The 18,228-nt window shown below is 48.0% G+C and overlaps 1 long non-coding RNA gene and 1 pseudogene across 1 annotated transcript in view; one reads left to right on the forward strand and one right to left on the reverse strand.

Annotated features, from left to right (window-relative positions):
• Positions 1-17,860, forward strand: part of LOC147360851 (uncharacterized) — a 43,762-nt gene extending 25,902 nt beyond the window's left edge. Inside the window, exon 3 of the long non-coding RNA XR_015139442.1 lies at positions 17,621-17,860. This is a non-coding gene — a long non-coding RNA (uncharacterized LOC147360851). The remainder of the gene's footprint in view (positions 1-17,620) is intronic.
• On the reverse strand, positions 8,179-8,940 carry LOC147360852 (elongation factor 1-beta pseudogene; annotated as a pseudogene).
• Positions 17,861-18,228: the final 368 nt, after the last annotated feature.

The raw sequence follows: 18,228 nt of genomic DNA on the forward strand, positions 1-18,228 counted from the left end.
GAGACACGTGGACCAGGGAAGGGAACCCCGTACACAGTTAGACCCAAATAGCATGAGACTTCAGTTTATAAAAAAGATAGCATTTAGAATAAATAGAGCAGCAGGATTTGGTCCTTAAATGAAATTAGACAACTAGATGACCATCTGGAAAAATATAACTGAATCTCTCACTTAGTCCATTATTTAAAATATATTCCAGATGTAAAATAAAACTTTAGGTAAAAAGTAAAAGTATAAAACTACTGAAAATATGGGAACATTGAAGCATTTTTTTTTAATGGGCATGGGGTAAGGAAAACTATCTAAGCAGGGCTTCCCTCATAGCTCAGTTGGTAAAGAATCTGCCTGCGATGCAGGAGATCCTGGTTCTATTCCTGGGTAGAGAAAATCCCCTGGAGAAGGGATAGGCTACCCACTCTAATATTCTTGGGCTTTCTTTATGGCTCAGGCAGTAAAGAATCTTCCCACAGTGCAGGAGAGCTGGGTTTAATCCCTGGGTTGGGAAGATCCCCTGGAGAAGGGAAAGGCTACCCACTCCAGTATTCTGGCCTGGACTGCATAGTCCATGGGGTCGCAAAGAGTTGGACACAACTGAGCGACTTTCACTTTTAAGCATGGCACAAATTTGATGTCATTAAAAACACATGGGTAAAAATTTCTAATTAGATAAAATTAGAATTTTCTGGAAATAAAGCAATGCCAGAAATGCAGTCCAAAGGCGAATAGAAACAAAAGTACACACACACACACACACACACACACGTGGTGACTTTGTAAACTTGTATTACGTTTCAGTAAGAAAAACAGCAAACTCTCCGTAGGAAAACAGACACCCTCCTCCCCACCCAGATAAACAGGCAGTTCTCAGGGTCTGGAGGAGGAATGTGCTAGACTAGATCATGGATGACGCTTGGGAAGAAGGGTCAAGGCTGTGGGGCTGATAAGGGACAACTCCAAGACATGTTTCTAAGTGACAAAGCTAGGGCAGGACAGGACTGCACATATATGGAGATGTTTATCTTTGAAGAGAGAACCGTTGTCCTGGGAACATTTGCTCCCTCCAGGGCCTCAGAGACCAAGACCAAGCTCTGGAGGAGAAAAGGAGCTCGCTTCTTTGTATCTTTTAAAATTTTTCTAGAATTTCAAATCACATGCGTATGTTTATATCCGATTTTTAAAACTTGGTAGTTTTTCAGAATGCATGCATGCTAGGTTGCTTCAGTCATGTCCAACTCTTTTCGATGCCATGGACTGAAGTCTGCCAGGCTCCTCTGTCCGTGGGAATTCTCCAAGCAAGAATAGTGGAGTGGGTTGCCATTTCCTCCTTCAGGGGATCTTTCGGACCCAGGGATCGAACTTAAATCTCTTACTTCTCCTGCCTTGGCAGGCAGGTTCTTTACCACTGTCGCCACTGGGAAGCCCAAAGAATAGGTTTTGTTGTTATGGTTCAGTTGCCAAGTCGTGTCCAACTCTGAGATACCGTGGGCTGCAGCATGTCAGGCCTCCCTGTCCCTCACCAGATGTGCTATTATTGATCCTCTCAAAAGTTGAGGTGGCTGGAGCCTCATTCCAGCTTCTCTCCCTACCTACATCAGTTTTCTACAGCTCTAAGCCTCCCTCTGCTTTAGAGAAGAGACAATTACTTAAAGATTGAACTACAGAGAGAGTGATGTCAGCATCATGGCCACATAAAAATATCCCTCCTTTTGGTCTCCCATTTTGAACAACTGAATTTGGTATCCATCCACAAACAGAAGCACCTCTGTGGGAGCTGTGGGATCCTGCTTGGGAATCATGTGGGCACTGGCATCCTCCACAGATTGACTCCAAGCTGTGGGGGGAAGGAGGCCCTACAGGACCAGCGGGGAGGGGCCCTCATATCACACAGAAACCGTCACAGAAAAGGCCCTCCAGATTTGTGTCTGCAGGGCTCTGTCCTCTGAGCTCCCCCAGGTGAGCACACAGGAAATCGACGTGGACCTGGGCCTGGGGACCATTTGCATGGGTGTCTTTGGGGGTGAGATTATTTAGTCTTCTTGTGCCACAGGTGGGTGAACACCTTCCAGAAAGGAGAAGAGATGGCAGGAAAAGCCACCCAGCCAGTGAGAGGGCTCGTGATGGACACGCAGGACAGTCTGTTGGTGGCGTCTTGAGACAGAGGCCACGCGCGGCCCCTGGACGTCAGGCTGCCAGCACACCTGTCAGGACTGAGGTCCCAGGTGCCATGGCTCAACTCTGCTCCTCGCCTGCACCTCTCACCCTGCATCAGCAGCCCAAAGGCGGGCTTGCCTTAGAGTGGAAGGAGCATGGTTGAGTCTACCGTCTCGACCCTCTTTTTATTCCAAAGGTTGGACCTGATTCTGAATCCAGAATTCTGTGCTGTTTCTGGTCCTGAGTGAGGCAGGTGTGTCCTGGTCAGCATCCGCGTGATCCCTTGAAACCTGGCTCAGGTCTGAGACTCTGGGATTTCCCTGATGTACCTCCTTCCCATCCTCCCCCAGACTCTAGCCACCTTTTCTCCAATTGTATCTCTCAAACTCTGTTTTGATTTTCTTAACCTGTCTGTGAGCTCCTGGAGGGCAATGTTGTCTATTTCAACTCAAGGCCCCGTGGTGTAGTGAGGTGTCAGGGTGTAGTGAGGTGTCAGACTGCAGCAATTGGGACAGAGGCAGGGCCACAAGGAGGACTTCTGTGGGGTATAAGAGGTCAGTGGATGCGAGGCTGGCCCAGTACAAGATGAGGAAGTCTGGGCTTCCCCCAGACTTCCCCCCCGCCCCTCCTAGAGAAGGAAGGGACAGGGTATCTGGGAGCTGGTGATGCCATGGCCCCCCTTGGGGACTCACCCTTGTTAAAGAGGCACAGTGGTTAAGGTGACTCTAGAACCATGCATCCCTCCCTGATCGCACACAAAAAAATCCCCAACCAACCAAATCTCCTCAATAGAATGAACGGATTTAAGAGCAGTGCTATCTTCAAGGAGTGGGACACAGTGTCGACACGTAGGTGACTCACCCACGTCCAACACCTGGGCCCCACAGACACAGGGCAGGGTGGTAACTCTCCTGGGTGCCTCCACAGACCTTATCACAGTCCCCCAGTCACCATCCACACTGTCCGAGTTGGGGGCCACCATGCCACGGCCTCAAGGGGATGTCCTATTGCTCAAGCTGAGAGCTAGTTTCATGGGCTCAGCTGATGAAAATTACAATTTCAGTTACACTATGTGCCCCTCCCTCTGGGTAAGTGATGCTTCAACCCCAAGTAAGAGACATGGACCAAGTAGGTCACCTGCCCTGTCAGTAAATAAAGACGTTGTGGCCTTTGAGCCATCAGCCACTGCAGCTGCCCCAACTGTGCACTGCAAGGGGATGAAGAAGGGAGAAGTGCAGGACACCGGCTCCAGGTAGCCAAGGCGCTGGGATGCCGGCTCCAGGTAGCCGAGGCACTGGGACGCCCGCTCCAGGTAGCCGAGGCGCTGGGATGTCCGCCCCAGGTAGCCGAGGTGCTGAGACACCAGGTCCAGGTAGCTGAGGTGCTGGGACACCAGGTCCAGGTAGCTGAGGTGCTGGGATGCTGGCTCCGGGTAGCTGAGGTGCTGGGATGCTGGCTCCGGGTAGCCGAGGTGCTGGGATGCTGGCTCCAGGTAGCCGAGGCACTGGGACGCCTGCTCCAGGTAGCCGAGGCACTGGGACGCCCGCTCCAGGTAGCCGAGGCGCTGGGATGTCCGCTCCAGGTAGCCGAGGCGCTGAGACACCAGGTCCAGGTAGCTGAGGTGCTGGGACACCAGGTCCAGGTAGCTGAGGTGCTGGGACACCAGGTCCAGGTAGCTGAGGTGCTGGGATGCTGGCTCCGGGTAGCTGAGGTGCTGGGATGCTGGCTCCGGGTAGCTGAGGTGCTGGGATGCTGGCTCCAGGAAGCTGGTGTCCATATTGAGCCCAGACTCTTGCATCTTCCCATACACAGTGGTGACGGTGGTTTAGTCACTAAGTTGTGTCCCACTCTTGAGACCCCTGCCAGGCTCCTTTGTCCCATATACAGAGAAGTACTCAATACATTAAATTGAAGTATCTGGATTTCAAAAGTAATCTTTTGATAGTCCAACTATCTAGTTTTTGTTGCAAAAATGCCTATATAACCTGGCTCCTCCCTTACTTCTTCAGAGCAGGCCCTCAGAGTGACCTGAGATACTGTCATAGGAGCATAAGTCTTCAGTTTTGGCCCTAAATAGAATTCAATTCTCAGCTTTTAGGTGGTTCATTTTTAAATTTTTTTTCAGTTGACAAAGATAACAGTGCACCAAGGGAGTCACCTCTCCTACCTTCCCAGAAAGGACCTTCGGCCATTCCATCCCCCACCTCCCATGGCCAAGTTCACCCAGCAACTTAGGTTGGGGGCTGGCATCACTGCTAGGAAAATGGTGCTGATGTCATGTGCCTTCCTTGTTATGTTAGCTTGCCTTTCTTTCTTTTTGTTGTTCTTGCTTTAAATGAGCTCCCTCTTTATTTTTTAAACTTCCTTCCTGGAGTTTGAGTCATTTCCCGAGGTCTTTGTCTGCCTTAGCTAAGGACCTCAGTGCCCAAGACGGTTTAGAAGTCCTTCTGTTTCTTCTCCAGGGACCTCAGTCCAGACAGAAGCCCAAGCTGGACAAAAGTTCTGGGAGAAGTAGGGCATGAAAATAATGCTTGGAGTTTTCCCTAAGGGGAGACTCCACACGTGGCCACCTTGACCCAATCTCCTTGGGTAGAGAGAGCAGCCTGCTGAATTGGGAGGGAAGCTCTTCGAGGCGTGAAGGAACTATGACTCCAGGGAGAAGCCCCCTGTTTCCAGCTGTGCTGCCTGGGGAGTGAGTGCTCTGAGCTTACACAGCCAGGAAGTGGGTCCCACACTGGGAGAAGATCTGGACTCTTGCCCCAGGGAAGAATTTTTTGCCTCCATCCATGATCCCCAGCATCAGCACAGGTCAGAACCTGGCAGAATACCCTCACCCTTAGCTGACATGATGGAGAGGGAGACAGGCCCTTTTCCACTGTTTGCTGATGGATGAAACACCCCACCTCATTCCTGGCTTTGTCCCACTGGCTCTCAAGTTCTGACAATGTGGGGTATCTAAGTGGGCCTTCAACTTCCCTTCACCCGATCCCAGGTCCTCTCCTGTGCCCCAGCTGTCCCGGGTTTGGGGTCCACCTCTGAGCCGGCTAAAAGTGACCCATGCCCCAGCGGTAGTGGCTGCAGCCGACGGGCTGGGTAAGCTGCAAAGGTATCATGTAAATATAAGTGGGGTTGTGCAAACCACAGTCTGTGGGCCAAATTCTGCCTGAGGCCTGCTTTTGTAGATAAAGTTCTATTGGACACGGCCATGCTTTATTGTTTACTTAACATCTGTGGCTGCTTCAAGCTAGAGATAAAGTAGCTGCAATGTGGTCTGTATGGCTCAGAAGGCTGAAAACACATCTACTATCCAGCCCTTTATAGGAAATGATGGGGCCCCTGGATATTAGAAGACAGTGAGCTATTTTGTCCCTGTAGAGTGTTACCACTTGGATGGAACCTTTCGGAGACAAAGTCTCTGGGGAGCGGTGTTGGTACTGACAAGTGGACATCTTTGATGGAGGCCCTGCTGCTCTCTGGTCCCTATAGTGGTTACACAACCCCATATGATGGCTCCCTGCCCGCCCCTGCACAGGGCTGGTCTACACTTTCCCATGGCCTTATCCCGGGTCCTTCTGAAGGTTGCAGCCTTGGAGCCAGGGCACAAATGTAGCCTTGGCTCCTACGACCCAGGGCATAAGCTAGAGGACCTGCGTGGGTGGGTTTGACTTCCCTGAGGCTAGTGGGAGATGGAGCTCCTTTGGTCCAGTCCTCTTGGAGGTGTAGAAAAACTCGTGACCAAGACACTCTCCTTTCTTTTAATTACACCTTTAATTTCGAGATCCTTATGGATTAACATGCAGTTTATAAGAAACAATACAGAAAGACTCCTAGAGTCCTCATCTGGGTCATTTCCCCCATGGCTGCATCCTGCTGAATGAGAGGACAAGTCACAGGAGGATTCTGACTCTCGGGCAGTCAGCACCTGAGTCTTTCCAGCATCACAAGGACACCTCCTGCTGTCTTTTCACAGTCCCTCCCCTTTTTGACCTCTGAGGCCAGCAATCTGTTCCTCACTGCCCACTTTTTTGTCATTTCAAGGTTATCTACGTGTGGAACCTCACAGCATGCCACCGTTGGGACTGGCTTTTTTCAGTCTCTGGGGATTGATGTGTGTGTGTCAGTAGTTTTTACCCTGTTACTACAAAGTATTATTCAAGATATTGTAAGACTACAGTTCATTTACCCATTCATTTATTGAAGGATATTTGGGTTGTTACTAGTTTGGGGCCACTAGGAATCAGTCTGCCACATGTGTGTGTAGGTTATCATGTGAACACAGAATTAGTGCAGCTGTCTCAGAGGAATGCAGCCCAGAGAAAGCAAAGGACTCTGGTGTGGCTGCCTTTTCCTGATGGTCTCCACTGGTTTGTGGTTCAACTGGTTGAAATAGATAACAGTGTCACCCGTTGTTCCTACTCACCCCACTCCCAAGTCTAGGTGGAAATCCTCCTTCTTCACCCTTACCTCCTCCACCACCCCTGTCTCCTCCCTCACTCCCGTCTCCTCCATCACTCCCATCTCCTCCATCACTCCTGTCTCCTCCCTCACTCCTGTCTCCTCCTCACTTCTGTCTCCTCCATCACTCCTGCCTCCTCCATCACCCTGTCTCCTCCATCACCCCGTCTCCTCCATCACTCCCGTCTCCTCCTCACTTCTGTCTCCTCCATCACTCCTGCCTCCTCCATCACCCTGTCTCCTCCATCACCCCGTCTCCTCCATCACTCCCGTCTCCTCCTCACTTCTGTCTCCTCCATCACTCCTGCCTCCTCCATCACCCTGTCTCCTCCATCACCCCGTCTCCTCCATCACTCCTGTCTCCTCCATCACTCCTGTCTCCTCTTCACTTCTGTCTCCTCTTCACTTCTGTCTCCTCCATCACTCCCATCTCCTCCATCACTCCCGTCTCCTCCATCACTCCTGTCTCCTCCATCACTCCTGTCTCCTCTTCACTTCTGTCTCCTCCATCACTCCCATCTCCTCCATCACTCCCGTCTCCTCCATCACTCCCGTCTCCTCCATCACTCCCATCTCCTCCATCACTCCCGTCTCCTCCATCACTCCTGTCTCCTCTTCACTTCTGTCTCCTCCATCACTCCTGCCTCCTCCATCACTCTTGTCCCCTCCATCACTCTTGCCTCCTCCATCACTCCTACCTCCTCCATCACCCCGTCTCCTCCATCACTCCTGCCTCCTCCATCACCCTGTCTCCTCCATCACCCTGTCTGCTCTATCACCACTCCATGTGTGAACTTGGGCAAGACAGCCTGGTTCCGAGAGGGTTGCTCTTACTCATCTCAGCCTGTCAGTGGCAGGAAGACCAGCAAGATCATCTAGGGTGGGGGCAGGAGTTGCCCTGCAGGTCTTTGGGGGTGTGGAGTGCCCTGGGTGCCTGTGACTGGGCTGATTCAGACTCCTAGACCTGAGGATGTATTGAACTGAATGAAGTCTGCTACCCACTGTGTCTTTGAGGATCAGGGAGGAGAACCCAACAGTAAACCTCTATATGGGAAAATCTGCATGTCCTCTATGAAGCTATACCGATACCTCGAGTATGCAGTTTCCTAGTGAAGGAAATACCTATATTTCTGCACCCCAACACTCATAACTAGAAACTCTGAGTTAAATCAAAATACATTTGTTTTACTGAATTTTGTGGAACCAGCTGCTTTTGCAGTGTGACAATCTAATTCCTAAAAATTGGTCACCATTTAAAATTTGGTGGCTTCCCTGATAACTCAGTTGGTAAAGAAACCACCTACAGTGCAGGAGACTCCAGTTCGAGCTTGAGCTTCCCTGGTGGCTCAGCTGGTAAAGAATCTGCCCATAAACCGGGAGACCTGGGTTTGATCCCTGGGATGGGAAGATCCCCTGGAGAAGGGAAAGACTACCCACTCTAGGATTCTGGCCTGGAGAATTCCATGGACTGTATAGTCCACGGGGTCACAAAGAGTCAGACACAACTAAGTGACTTTCATTTCATTTTTAAAATTTGGTGGGGGGCTCAGAGATGAATTATTATTATTATTATTTGTCTTTCAAACTTTTACTTAAGGGCACTGATCCATGATGGATTTTAGATCTTGTTGAATGCAGCCACATCCATAGACTATACATACTCATCGAAAGCAGTGATCTGCTCCTCCAGCATGTCTGTCCCAACTTTGTTGTCTCCAACTACACACTGTATTTGAAGTTTTTTAATGCCATACCCAACTGGAACTAGTTCAGAAGAGCCCCAGGCCAAGCCGTCTGCTTGAATGCTTCTGACGTGCTCCTCTAGTTTTGCCATATCGGTCTCATCATCCTAAGGTTTCACATCTAATAAGATGGAAGATTGGAGACAAGTGCTGGTTTTTCGGCTTTCTTTGACTCATACTGAGCAAGGCATTCTTCTCTTAGCCTCTTGGCTTCTTCACTTTCTTCCTCATCATCAGATCCAAAGAGATCAATGTCATCATCATCTTTACTATCTGTAGCTCCACTTTCTGTGGTGTCCTCCACATTAGCAGGGCCATACTTGCCCAAAGCTTTCTTCACTCCCGGCAGGCTGGCCTTTTCCTTCTCATAAGATTTGATGTGGTTATACCAACGGAGGGCATGACACAAGTCGGCAGGTGGTGGGCCGGAGACGGCTTCAAATACTGCCACATCTGCTTGTGATGGCACATACCCCTCTATGTAACTCTTGTCTGCCAAGTAGTTGTTGAGCACCTGGAGGCCAGTGGGGCTCTTCAAGTCTCCAAAACCCATGGCGATGGCTAATCTAGAACTGGGAGGCAGCAAAGAAAAAGAGGCATGCAACTGGTCAGCGCCCAGTGCTAAGAGAAAAAAGGTCAGAGATGAATTATCAACACAACAGAATCACTCTGCCTTTAAAACACCTGGCTTAAAAGCACACTTGCTGAATCACTTAGGTGAAATGCTGGCAGCCCCTGGGCTCAAGCTGCAGCCTGTTCTAGGAAACCAGTGGAACCACCTCCATTCTGGATGCTGTGAGGTTGTCACGTGTGATCCCAAGCAGGCAACGAAGCGGCTGCTCCCCATGTGGGTGTAGATAGGGCTCTGTGTGTTGGGGCCCAGAGCGCCCGGAGTCTCCTCCTCCTTTCTGCCGCCCACGAGGTTCCCATGGGAAGAGAAGAGTCAGGCTTGTGGGACAAGCTGGCTCGGGTGTGTCTCCCCTTTGCTCCCTCAAGGCACCTGCTGTGCCTGAGGTACCGGCAGGCTGCTGGGGTTTGGACAAGGAAAGGCCAGTCTCCCCAGAGTTTTGTTGTTGCTGTCCTAGGCTCTGCAGGGGGCCCCCCTCCTCGCCTCCCTCCCCGTCAGCACCAGGCAAGGAGGTCAACTCTTTCCCCAGAAAGAGCCCAACCTGAAGCCTTTTCTCTCTTCCAATATGGAGTGGGGGGTGGGGGGGTGGGGGGGGTGGCGGGGAGAGGCTGTGGTTGGCCCCTAGAATTCTTTTTTAAGATTTATTTGATATGGACCATTAAAAAAAGAATTTATTGAATTTTTCCCAGTATTGCTTCTGTTTTATTTATTTATCTATTTCTGGTCATGAGGCACATGGGATCTTAGTTTCCCAACAAGGGATCGAACCCACACCCCCTGCATTGGAAAGTGAGATCTTAACCACCAGGGAAGTCCCAGACCCCTAGAACTGTTGTGTGGAAATGTGGTTCTGCAAACAGACCAAAGGCCTGCAGACCTGGTAGGACTTCTGAGGCCCCTGGGTCAGGTCTTGTCTCACAGAGTAAAATCTTTAGAGCCCAAAGTCTGGAAAGAATGCCACTGGCTGCAAGTAATAGCCAACAAATAAATTGCTCAAACAAAAATGCTAATAATTCCCTGTGCTGTATAATATAGCCGATATTTTATAGTAACTTGAAGTATAATCTATAAAAATCTTAAATCACTGTATTGGACACTTGAAACTGGAACAATAATGTAAATCATCCATCCTGTGATAAAAATGCTAATAATGTCAAATAAGAAGTCTTGGCAGGGTGACTTTAGGGTCAGCCTCCTTCCATCTTCATGCTCTGCTCCTCTGAGTGTGTCCGCTCATCCAGACTCTATCAACTTTGCAAACCAGCATCCGGAAGACCATACCAAGCATGGGGTGTCTATTTCTCATGTCTCTGCTTAAGGGGGAGGAGAAGTTTCCTGAAGCATCTAGCATTCTGCCTTAACCCACGCGGATGGGCTGTGTCACATGTCTGCTCTGGTCCAGGTGCTGGCCAGGGGGTGGACTTACCATCATTGGCTTAGACCTGGATCGAGGAGTTTCTGATATCTCTTGAAGCTTATTGCTGACAGGTACACAGGTGAACTTGTCTTTGGAAGGAGAGAGAGCATCTTCCCCACAGCTCACTTCATACAGAGAGAAATGCACACAGAATCTTGATAGACCCCAGGTAACTTTTGGCTGAACTACTATCATGGTTTTAGATGAAAGCAGGTGGGCCACTGTGTGGATAATCAGTGACACTAGGTTCCCCGGTGATATAGGAGCCAGCCGGGCAGCCCCCAGTGGCACTGGCAGGGCCATTGATTTCCATGTCAGGGCGGGGTCAGCATCATCAGAGGCTATTTTTCAATAGAAGCCAGAAATCCAAATCTTCACGTAAAATCTTACACTTCCTAAATATTGATAATGAATTCACACTTTTATTGACACGATGGGGCTAACAAAAATTGTCTAAGAGCTGGACTTCTAGAGATGGGAATACCACACTACCTGACCTGCCTCCTGAGAAATCCATATGCAGGTCAAGAAGTAACAGTTAGAACCTGACATGGAATAACAGACTGGTTCCAAATTGGGAAAGGAGTATGTCCAGGCTGTATATTGTCACCCTGCTTATTTAACTTCTATGCCGAATATATCATTGCCAAAATGCCGGGCTGGAAGAAGCACAAGCTGGAATCAAGATTGCCAGGAGAAATATCAATAACCTCAGACACGATATGCAGATGACACCACCCTTATGGCAGAAAGTGAGGAGGAAATGAAGAGCTTCTTGATGAAAGTGAAAGAGGAAAGTGAAAAAGTTGGCTTAAAACTCAGCATTCAGAAAACTAATATCATGGCACCTGGTCCCATCACTTCATGGCAAATAGATGGGGAAACAAGGTAAAGAGTGAGAGACTTTATTTTCTTAGGTTCCAAAATCACTGAAGATGGTGACTGCAGCCATGAAATTAAAAGGCACTTGCTCCTTGGAAGAAAAGCTATGACCAACCTAGACAGCATATTAAAATGCAGAGATATTACTTTGCCAACAAAGGTCCATGATAGTCAAAATATGACCAACCATAGTCAAAGCTATGGTTTTTCCAGTAGTCATGTTTGGATGTGAGAGTTGGACTATAAAGAAAGCTGAGTGCCAAAGAACTGACGTTTTTGAACTGTGGTGTTGGAGAAGACTCTTGAGAGTCTCTTGGACAGCAAAGAGATCCAACCAATCCATCCTAAAGGAAATCAGTCCTGAATATTCATTGGAAGGACTGATGTGAAGCTGAAACTCCAATACTTTGGATGCGAAGAACTGACTCATTTGAAAAGATCCTGATGCTGGAAAAGATTGAAGGCAGGATGAGGGGGGGTGAAAGAGGATGAGATGGTTGGATGGCATCACCAACTTGATGGACATGCGTTTGAGCAAGCTTGGGAGTTGGTGATGGACAGGGGAGCCTGGTGTGCTACAATCCATAGGGTCACAAAGGGTTGGATACAGCTGAGAGACTGAACTAAACTGAACTGAAGAGCTGGACCCAACTTGGAGCCCATGGTGCTCCTTCTTTGGATAAAGCGGTCAACATCTGGAAGTTGGGATGAGGCTTTGCTGTGGTCTCTTTGCACCGACTGGCAGTGGGACCCCTACTTTGGGAGACATCAAACATTACAGGAGAGGCCCAAGGGCACTGTTACTGTTCCCAGGTCTAGGGACCAAACCACTTTCTAGCCATGATCTTCCAAAGAGCACTAGAGAAGCTAGATAAGAGAAACCAGGACACTCAGAGGAAATTACCGGGGATGTTTCCTGCAATGAATGTCCCAGGCTGTGCTGGAGACAGGTAGGGTGTGGATGCTGTGATTCATCATTTCATATGGAAATGAGATGTGACTCAGTACTCTTTGGGGAAATGAAAGGTGATGATAAAACATACACCAGTTAGTTAGTTCAGTCGCTCAGTTGTGTCCGACTCTTTGTGACCCTATGAACTGCAGCACGCCAGGCCTCCCTGTTCATCACCAACTCCCAGAGTTCACTCAAACTCATGTTCATCGAGTCAGTGATGCCATCCAGCCATCTCATCCTCTGTCGTCCCCTTCTCCTCCTGCCCCAAATCCCTCCCAGCATCAGGGTCTTCTCCAATGAGTCAACTCTTCACATGAAGTGGCCAAAGTATTGGAGTTTCAGCTTCAACATCAGTCCTTCCAATGAACACCCAGGACTGATCTCATTTAGGATGGACTGGTTGGATCTCCTTGCAGTCCAAAGGACTCTCAAGAGTCTTCTCCAACACCACAGTTCAAAAGCATCAATTCTTCGGTGCTCAGCTTTCTTCACACTCCCACTCTCACATCCATACATGACTACTGGAAAAACCATAGCCTTGACTAGACAGACATTTGTTGGCAAAGGTCTCTGCTTTTCAATATGCTATCTTCGTTGGTCATAACTTTCCTTCCAAGGAGTAAGCATCTTTTAATTTCATGGCTGCAATCACCATCTGCAGTGATTTTGGAGCCCCAAAAAATAAAGTCTGACACTGTTTCTACTGTTTTCCCATCTATCTGCCATGAAGTGATGGGACCGGATGCCATGATATTAGTTTTCTGAATGTTGAGCTTTAAGCCAACTTTTTCACTCTCCTCTTTCACTTTCATCAAGAGGCTTTTGAGTTCCTCTTCACTTTCTGCCATATGGGTGGTGTCATCTGCATATCTGAGGTTATTGATATTTCTCCCAGCAATCTTGATTCCAGCTTGTGCTTCTTCTAGCCCAGCGTTTCTCATGATGTACTCTGTATAGAAGTTAAATAAGCCCGGTGACAATATATAGCCTTGATGTACTCCTTTTCCTATTTGGAACCAGTCTGTTGTTCCATGTCCAGTTCTAACTGTTGCTTCCTGACCTGCATATAAGTTTCTCAAGAGGCAGGTCAGGTGGTCTGGTATTCCCATCTCTTTCAGAATTTTCTACAGTTTATTGTGATCCACATAGTCAAAGGCTTTGGCATAGTCAATAAAGCAGAAATAGATGTTTTACTGTGGCTCAGATCATGAACTCCTTATTGCCAAATTCAGACTTAAATTGAAGAAAGTGAGGAAAACCACTAGACCATTCAGGTATGACCTAAATCAAATCCCTTATGATTATACAGTAGAAGTGAGAAATAGATTTAAGGGACTAGATCTGATAGACAGAGTGCCTGATGAACTATGGACAGAGGTTCATGACATTGTATAGGAGACAGGGATCAAGACCATCCCCATGGAAAAGAAATGCAAAAAAGCAAAATGGCTGTCTGAGGAGGCCTTACAAATAGCTGTGAAAAGAAGAGAAGCGAAAAGCAATAGAGAAAAGGAAAGATGTAAGCATCTGAATGCAGAGTTCCAAAGAATAGCAAGGAGAGATAAGAAAGCCTTCCTCAGCAATCAGTGCAAAGAAATAGAAGAAAATAACAGAATGGGAAAGACTAGAGATCTCTTCAAGAAAATTAGAGATACCAAGGGAGCATTTCATGCAGAGATGGGCTCGATAAAGGACAGAAATGGTATGGACCTAATAGAAGCAGAAGATATTAAGAAGAGGTGGCAACAATACACAGAAGAACTATACAAAAAAGAGCTTCACGACCAAGATAATCACGATGGTGTGATCACTCACCTAGAGCCAGACATCCTGGAATGTGAAGTCAAGTGGGCCTTAGAAAGCATCACTACGAACAAAGCTAGTGGAGGTGATGGAACTCCAGTTGAGCTATTTCAAATCCTGAAAGATGATGCTGTGAAAATGCTGCATTCAATATGCCAGCAACCCCATGTCCAAGAAGCAGCAGCTGTGTGGGCACGGGAAGGCTGAGAGGAGCTACTCCACGTTCAAGGTCAGGAGGGGTGGCCATGAGGAGATACCCCTCATCCAAGGTAAGGAGCAGCAGCTTCACTTTGCTGGAGTAGCCGCTGCGCTTTGCTGGAGCAGCCGTGAAGAGATACCCCACGTCCAAGGTAAGAGAAACCCAAGTAAGATGATAGGTGTTGCAAGAGGGCATCAGAGGGCAGACACACAGAAACCATAATCACAGAAACAGACATCAGACAGATAAAATTAGACAAATGGGCCCAAACTCAGGCATGTGAATCTAGCCTCAGGGTAGCTATAGTAGCTGAATCCATCAGAAACTGAGAGGGCTCTCTGCACACCCTGGGCCACTTGTACCTTGACTGGAGTCAGTTGGCCTGGATTCAAGTTCTGACTGTATCCTTACTAGCTAGGCAAGTTCCTAACCACTCTAAGCTTTCCCAGCTGGAAATGAGCATGATGGTCACGTCAGTACCCACCTCACTGGGTTGTTGGGAGAAAATTTTTATTAACTTTTTGGTATTTTTTCTCTGTTCCTTTTCTATAACTGTGTGTATATGTGTTATATGCTGTTGTTCAGTCGCTAAATTGTGTCTGACTCTTTGCAACTCCATGAATGGCAGCACACCAGGCTTCCCTGTCCTGTGTCCCTGAGTTTGCTCAAATTCACGTCCGTGGAGTTGGTGATGCCGTCCAACCATCTCATCCTCTGTCATCCCCTTCTCTTCCTGCCTTCAATCTTTCCCAGCGTCAGGGTCTTTTCCAATGAGGTGGCTTTTTGCATCAGATGGTCAAAGTATTGGAGCTTCAGCTTCAGCATCAGTCCTTCCAATGAATATTCAGGACTGATTTCCTTTAGGATGGACTGGTTGGATCTCCTTGCAGTCCAAGGGACTCTCTAGAGTCTTCTCCAACACCACAGTTCAAAAGCATCAATTCTTCAGTGCTCAGCTTTCTTTATCGTCCAACTCTCACATCCATACATGACTACTGGAAAAACCATAGCTTTGACTAGATGGACCTTTGTAGGCAAAGTGACATCTCTGCTTTTTAAAATACTGTCTAGGTTTGTCATAGATGTTCTTTCAAGGAGCAAGTGTCTTTTAATTTTGTGGCTGTAGTCACTGTCTGCATTGATTTTGGAGCCCAATAAAATGAAATCTGACACTGTTTCCACTTTTTGCCCATCTATTTGCCATGAAGTAATAGGACTGGATGCCATGATCCTCAGTTTTTGAATGTTGAGTTTTAAGCCAGCTTTTTCACTCTCCTCTTTCACCTTCAAGAGGCTGTTTATTTCCTCTTCACTTTCTGCCATTAGAGTGGTATCATCTGCATATCTGAGGTTGTTGGTATTTCTCCTGGCATTCTTGATTTCAGCTTGTGAGTCATCCAGCCCAGCATTTCCTGTGATGGATTCTGCATATAAATTAAATTAATAGGGTGACAATACTTGACATACTCCTTTCCCAGTTTTGAACCAGCCGGTTGTTCCATGTGTGGTTCTAACTATTGCTTCTTGTCCTGCGTACAGGTTTCCCTCTTTTTTGGGTTTCCTTCCCATTTAGGTAACCACAGAGCATCGAGTAGAGTTCCCTGTGCTATGTAGTAGGTTCTCATTAGTTACCTGCTTTATGTATAGCATCTGTAGTGTGTATGTGTCAATACCAGTCTCCCAGTTCATCCCATCAACTCCATTCCCTTTTGGTTCCCATACATTTGTTCTCTATGTCTGTGTCTCTATTTCTGCTTTGCAAATATGTTCATCTGTACCATTTTTCTAGATTCTACATATATGTGTTAATATTCAAATTTCTTTTTCTCTGTCTGACTTCACTGTTTTCTAATGACTGTAGTATGCATGCTTTTTTTCATGAAGAATTGAATCTTGAATGTGGGAACTATAGACATCTTATTCCATAAAACTGTATTGTCTAAATAGGGCAAAACTCTATGCCATTTACTGGAACCACTGAGAGTGTTGTAAATGCTAAAGGGATCCTGAAAATTACCAAGGCAGCTGTGTGAGCAGGATTTACAGGCTCGTGTCTCACACTGAGCTGTCCTGGAGACAGAATCTGCCCAAAGCCCTGTACCCTTTCCTTGATTTATCTCTTTCCAAATGTTGATGAGCCGCTTTGCTTGCCAAAGCCAGATCTGGGAAGTGAGTACTAGTTAGCCTTAAAAACAACGCTCGGCTCAGTCAAGTTTTCTGTAAATACTGTGCATGATAAGTTACACAAGGACACTATTTATGAAATGTGGGAAAATTGATAAGGCTGTATAAGCATGCTTACCAGCCAAGGGGCGGGGGCGGGGGTAAGGGCAGGGGAGAGTCTTTGAAAAAAAAAAAGACTGTAGCCAGTGAAACAGGTTTCCTCCTGCTCAGTTTTGCTCAGTGAGGGGCGGGAGGGTGTGGGGTCGGCCTTCAGCCAGCACCTCTGTCTCTTGGTTGCCCTAATGGACTCCTCACTGGGGTGATGGCATCAGGACTCCAGTCTCCCCTCTCTTACAGACCAGGAAACCCAGCCCTCTGGAGATGCCGAGCTTAGGTCCTGTCCCAAAGCCAGCAAATATCCAAACCTAGGCACCAATGCCAGAGGCAAGTTCAGGTGATCAACGCTTGTCAGCGTACTGGTGGGGCAGTGACTCCTCCCCCCAAATCCCCTGCCCAGATGTGAGCCCCTGGAGCCCTCACAGAGCCCCTTGGAGATGTGAGGAACTGCTATGGACTCTCATACATGGACAGAGAGGTCCCACAGCTCATCTAAAGCCACACAGCTCGTGAGGGGCAGAGTGGGATTTGAACCAGGGGTAGATGTGTTCTGTCCCTTTAAACAGCTGGAAACTCACAAACCAGCCCTGGCGGGGTGTGTCCTCATGTGGTTTTGCACACGTGGGATAGTGTACCCAGGAGGGTCAGCGCAGTAGCTCACACAGTGGCACAGAGTGTTGCTTTCATTCTTCATTTGTTCTTTAGTTTTGTTCATTTTTCATTTTGTAGAGATGTTTATAACTGCTCTATTTCTATGAAAAGGGGAACAATATAGCTCCATCTGAGCCTGAAACCATGGTTGCCTGCTGAGAGGTCCTCACACATCATTCGGGTCTCTCTGCACAGAGGGTGGGGGGCTGCCACATGAAGGTCTTAGCCCTTCAGTGCTTCCCCACAGATTTCAGATAAAAGTCAAGTTGTCACTGTTTGGGCTCTCAGGCTCCTCCCCTCCCCAGGTCCTCCTATCCATTCCTCAGGCTCTCGTAGGACCGCCTTTCCTTCACTTCCTTAACAAGGTTGTGGGCCTCCCACCCCAGGGCCTTAGCACATGCTATTCCCCCACATGAACGCCATTTCCCCTCTTATCTTTTCCTCCTTTAAATTCCAGCTTCGTTGCCATTCTTTCCCGGAGGAGCCGGTCCCAAGTGTCCATCCCAAGGATCTCTCCTGACACCCTGAGGTACCTGTCACCACTAAAACTGCTCAACATGTTCAAATCTGTCCATTCTAAGGGATGTCAAAGGTCATGAAGGCAGGAGTTTTCTCCTAGAATATCAGTGCTGAGCCCAGTACACAATAAGGCCTTAATCAACATTGCTTGGGCGGATGGATGGTTAGGTAGATGGATAGATAGATGGATAAAAAGATGGATGGATGGATGGATGGATGGGTGGGTGGGTGGATGGTTGGATGACTGCATGGATAGATAGGTGGGTGGGTGGATGGATCTCCACAGACACTAAAGAGCACAGGGAGAACTCAATGGATTCTAAGAAAGCATCTCTGGACTCTTGCAAACATCTGATTAAAATAAAAAGAACGCAAGGAGCACCGCCTGAGAGCTCTCTGTCTAGAGTCTGAGATGAGTGCTTTATCCCTTGTGGAGGCTGAAGCCCCTGAGTTCCCAACCCCCATGACACCCTACTGGAAGCTCTGAGGAGAGCTGGTGTCCCATCTCAGTCACTCGGAGGTTTGCCACTCTCCACTGAGCGCTCC

The sequence above is a fragment of the Bos grunniens genome, chromosome 13 (genome assembly GCF_055505025.1).
Source record: "Bos grunniens cultivar Pamir isolate PY7600 chromosome 13, Bosgru_T2T1.0, whole genome shotgun sequence".
NCBI lineage: Eukaryota > Metazoa > Chordata > Mammalia > Artiodactyla > Bovidae > Bos > Bos grunniens.